This window comes from Mandrillus leucophaeus, unplaced genomic scaffold, assembly GCF_000951045.1.
Source record: "Mandrillus leucophaeus isolate KB7577 unplaced genomic scaffold, Mleu.le_1.0 Scaffold30, whole genome shotgun sequence".
Taxonomy (NCBI): Eukaryota; Metazoa; Chordata; class Mammalia; order Primates; family Cercopithecidae; genus Mandrillus; species Mandrillus leucophaeus.
In genome coordinates this window covers 4,531,049-4,536,320 of record NW_012103143.1, presented here as the reverse complement: position 1 = coordinate 4,536,320, position 5,272 = coordinate 4,531,049, and positions in this window count along the sequence as shown.

Sequence of the window (5,272 nt, the reverse complement as noted above, 5' to 3'; positions counted from 1 at the left end):
GGAGTGAACCCGGGAGCGGAGGTTGCAGTGAGTCGAGATCGCACCATTGCATTCCAGCCTGGGGGACAGATATAGGCTCCGTCTCAGAAAAAAAAAAAAAAGCAACACATATCACACTAATGCCTCCAGCTGACGTGGCTCACTCGTTTCTTTGCTCAATCAGCTGCAGATCACTCATCAAGCACCTTCTGGGCTCCTGGGACTGACCTTGCAGGGGAGGGGAAGAGAAAATAAGGACCCTGTGCAGAATGCCCAGGCAGACGTCACAGCACACGGACCTCGTGGGGGCGGTGGCCTGGGCTCCTGCGGCTGCCGGCACAGAGGACCAGGCTCGGTGGCCTCAAACAACACAAACGTCTCCCCTTACAGAGCTGCAGGCCGGAAGTCTGACCAGGTCTGCTGGGCTGAAGTTAGGGTGTCCACGGGGCTTCCTTCCTGCTCGAGGCTCACGGGGGATCCACTTCCTTCCCCGGCCGGTTTCCAGAGGCCGTGGTGCTCCTTGGATCCTGGTCACTGCCTCTTCCTCCTGTAGGGACCCTTCAGATCGCACTGGGCTCACTCAGATGATTGAAAGGAATCTGCCTTAAAAAAAAAAAGTGGTAAAATATACAAAGCATAAAAATCACCATTTTAACCGTTTCTCCATGAACAGTTCACTGACTTGCAGCACGGTCACACTGCTGCGCTGCCGTCGCCGCCATCCAGCTCCAGAACGCCCGCATCTTCCGCGAGGGTTCACGAGGGTTTGTCTGACTCCTCCAAACCTCACGTTGGAATTGATCCCACATATTGAAGGTGAGGCCTAAGGAAAGTGCTTGGGTCATGGGGGCGAATCCCTTATGAATAGATTAATGCCTTCCCCAGCGGCGGGAGGGAGCTGTTGGTTTTTGTGAGAGCTGGTTATTCAAGAACCTGCACCTGCCCCCCTTGCTTCCTCTTCCCCATGTGATCTGAGTGCACATGGGCTCCCCTTCCCCTCCCCCATGAGTGGAAACAGCTGAGGCCTCCCCAGGAGTGGACACCGGCATCATGCTCCCTGTACAGCCTGCAGAACCCTGAGCCAAATCTCTTTCCTTTAGAAATTACCCAGCCTCAGCTGGGCGCCGAGACTCATGCCTATAATCCCAGCACTTTGGGAGGCCGAGGCGGGTGGATCACCTGAGGTCAGGAGTCCGAGACCAGCCTACATAGTGAGGCCAACATAGTGAAACCCCAGCTCTACAAAAAAATTAGCTGGGCGTGGCAGCAGGCGCCTGTAATCTCAGCTACTCAGGAGGCTGAGGCAGGAGAATCGCTTGAACCCAGGAGACGGAGGTTGCAGTGAGTCGAGATTGCACCACTGCACTCCAGCCTGGGCAACAAGAGCAAAACTCTGTCTCAAAAAAAAAAAAAAAAGAAAAGAAAAGAAAAAAGAAATTACCCAGCCCCAGGTATTCCTTTATGGCAACACAAAGAGACTAAACCATATTCCCAAATGGAAACTCTGTGCCTATTAAACATTAGCTCCACCCCCGCCCCCCAGGCCCTGGCAGCCACCATTCTCCGTCTCTGTGAATTTGACTGCTTTAGGGACCTCACAAGTGGCATCATACTGCATTCGTCTTTTTGTAACTGGCTTCTTTCACTTAGCATAACATCTTCAAGGTTCATCCGTGTCGTAGCGTGTCCCGATTTCCTTTTTAAGAGACAGGGTCTCTCTGTTGCCCAGGCTGGAGTGCAGTGGCGGGACTATATAGCTCATTGTAACCTCAAACTCCTGGGCTCAAGGGATCCTCCAAGCTCAGCCTCCTGAATAGCTAGGACTATCCTTCCTTTCAAAGGCTGAATAATATTCCCCCGTCTGTATTTACCGCATTTGATTTACCCACTCACCCACAGATGGACAGTGAGCTGCTTCTACCTTTTGGCCAGAGAATAATGCTGCTGCTATGAATATGGGTGTAGAAATATCTCTCTGAGACCTTGTTTTCAACTATTTGGGGTATATACCCAGAAGAGGTATTGCTGCATCATATGGTACTTTTTCTTCTTTTTTTAAAGGATTTGCTATACTGTTCACAGCATCTGCCACATTTTACCTTCTCACCAACGGTGCAGGAGGGGCTCAATTTCCCCACATCCTCACCAACTCTTGTGACTGTGTTTCTTCCTGGTAGTCACCCTCATGGGTGTGAGATGTTACTGCAATATCTTGGCTCTGTCCCCCATGCTGGAGTGAGGTGATGCAATCATAGCTCACGGCAGCCTTGACCTCCTGGGCTCCAGCAATCCTCCTGCCTCCTGAGTAGCTGGGACTACAGGTGGGTCCCACCACACTCAGCTAATTTTTAATTTTTTGTAGAAACAAGGTATCCCTATGTTGCCCAGGCTGGTTTCAAACTTCTGGGCTCAAGTGATCCTCCTGCCTCAACCTCCCAAACAGCTGGGATTACAGGCGTGAGCCGCCGTGCCCAGCCTCCGTGTGGCTTTGATTTGTATTTCCCTAATGATAGGTGATGCTGGGAATCTTTCTCCTGCTCATTTTCCATCTGTGTATCTTCTTTGAGACATCTATTCAAATCCTTTGTCCGTTTTTAAATGATTTGGGTTTGCTATTTAGCTATAGTTCCTTACATATTCTGGACATTACCCCCCTTATCAGATGTATGACTTGCAAATATTTTTTCCCACTCTCTAGGTTGCCTTTTCATTGTTATGTCCTTCAATGCCATTTTTTAAATGACATCCAATTTACCTTTTTTTTTTTTGAGATGGAGTCCTGCTCTGTCACCCAGGCTGGAGTGCAGTGGAGTAATCTCGGCTCACTGCAACCTCTGCCTCCCAGGTTCAAGTGATTCTCGTGCCTCAGCCTCCCAAGTAGCTGAGATTACAGGTGCGTGCCACCACACCTGGCTAATTTTTGTATTTTTAGTAGAGACGGGGTTTCACCCTGTTGGCCAGGCTGGTCTCAAACTCCTGACCTCAAGTGATCCAGCCGCCTCAGCCTCCCAAAGTGTTGGGATTACAGGCGTGAACCACCATGCCTGGCCCAACTAAGCTATTTTTCCTTTTGTTGTCTGTGCTTTTGGTTCCATATCTAAGAAATCATTGTCAAATTAGGAATGTCATGAAAGCTTCGATGTCATGAAGCTTTCCCCGTTTACTTCTAAGAGTTTTATAGATTTAGGTCTCGTGTTTAGGTCTTTAATCTATTTTCAGTTAATTTTTCTGTCTGGTGAAAGGTAAGGGACCAACATCACTCTTTTGCATGTGAATATCACTTTCCCAGTGCCATGTGCAGAAAAGATAATCTCCGTGTTTGAAGGCCAGCTGATTAGTAACCTTAATTCCATCTGCTACCTAATTCTCCTTGGCCATGCAGGGTAACATCATTACAGGTTCTGGGGATTAGGATCTAGACATCTTTGGGAGGCCAGGATTCTGCCCACCACGGGGTGATCAGGCCTGCAGGGACTCATGTGCATCTCATTCACACACCCTACTCAGGAGAACACAACTGACTTTTGAACAAGGGTGTGAACTGTGAGCATCCACTTATACACATATTTTTTTCAACCAAGCACATAAAAAATACAGTATTCAGGCTGGGCATAGTGGCTTACACTTGTAATCTCAGCACTTTCGGAGGCTGAGGCAGGAGGATGGCTTGAGGCCAGGAGTTCAAGACCAGCCTGAGTAACATAGTGAGATGCCGTCTCTACAAAGACCTAAAAAAAAAAAAAAAAAAAAAATTAGCCAGGCATGGTGGGTGTGCACCTGTGGTCCCAGCTGCTCAGAAGGCTGAGGTTGGAAATTGCTTGAGGGAGGTTGAAGCTGCTGTGAGCTATGGTGGTGTCACTCCACTGCACTCCAGCCTGAGTGACAGAGATCCTGTCTCGAAAACAACAAAAAATAGAGTATTCACAGAAGGCAAAACCTGCACATGCAAGGCCAACTTTTCATAGATGTGGGTTCTGCAGGGCACTGGGGGACTTGATTATGTGCAGATTTGGGTACAGGAGGGAGGTCCTGGGCCCAATCCCCTGCAAATACCAAGGCACGGATCTCTTTCTATGTAATAGCAGGAGGTGTAATTCACAGACAATACTGACAAACATTACGGCGAGAGATGGCGTATGTTAGTGGGAAGTCTGAGAGCTCACAAATGACAATGGAGTGGTCTTAAAACGGTGTTAATCGAAGGAGCACTATTATAATGATGACAGTAGGTAGAACAAAAGCACCTTATCACACAACGTAGAATTCTTCAACTGTGTTGCGGTCTGTGTGCATTTTCACAATCATCATCATCAAAAGCAGAGTGCGTCTTCCCAAGGGAGGTCAAACAGGTCAGAAGAAATAACCGGAGGGAAAATGGGGGAAAAGAAACAACAGAATTCAAAACACAGGACTGAGGGGCCAGGCGCCATGGCTCACACCTGTAATCCCAGCCCTTCGGGAGGCCGAGGCAGGTAGATCACGCGAGGTCAGGAGTTCGAGATCAGCCTGGCCAACATGGTGATACCCCATCTCTACTAAAATACAAAAATTAGCCAGGCGTGGTGGCGGGCACCTGTAATCCCAGCTACTCGGGAGGCTGAGGCAGGAGAATCGCTTGAACTTGGGAGGTGGAGGCTTCAGTGAGCTGAGATTGTGCCACTGAACCACTGCACTCTAGCCTGGGCAACAGAGTGAGACAACGTCTCAAAAAAAAAAAACAACCAAAAACCAAAAAACATGGGACTGAGATAAGGACAGAATCCTAATGTTTCAGGCAAAATAAGTAAAAATTATTAAAATGTATTGTTACCTTTTGTTGTTAAGATATATTCAGTGTGTTCCATCAGACTGTGGAGGTGTATCCTGGCAATACATCTCAAATGCAAGCAGGCAAATGAATCTAGCAGGCATCTGACTAGAAAGAGGGGTTCTTTTATCCTCACTTTCAGATGAAGAAATCAGAGCTGAAAGTCAGCAAGGCAGGTATCAAAAAGCGTGCCCACTCCATGAGGCCCCGGTGTGGAGGGACACAACAGGGAGAGCTTTCTGAGAGGAGGCCCCTGGCCAGTCCCGAGCTGTGTTCTCAGCTCTCCTTGTTCTCCTTTCGGAACTTCCTCTTCTCCTTGGTTAGAATTAAACATAGCGGGCCGGGCGCGGTGGCTCACGCCTGTAATCCCAGCACTTTGGGAGGCCGAGACTGGCGGATCACGAGGTCAGGAGATCGAGACCATCCTGGCTAACACGGTGAAACCCCGTCTCTACTAAAAATGCAAAAAATTAGCCGGGTGAGGCG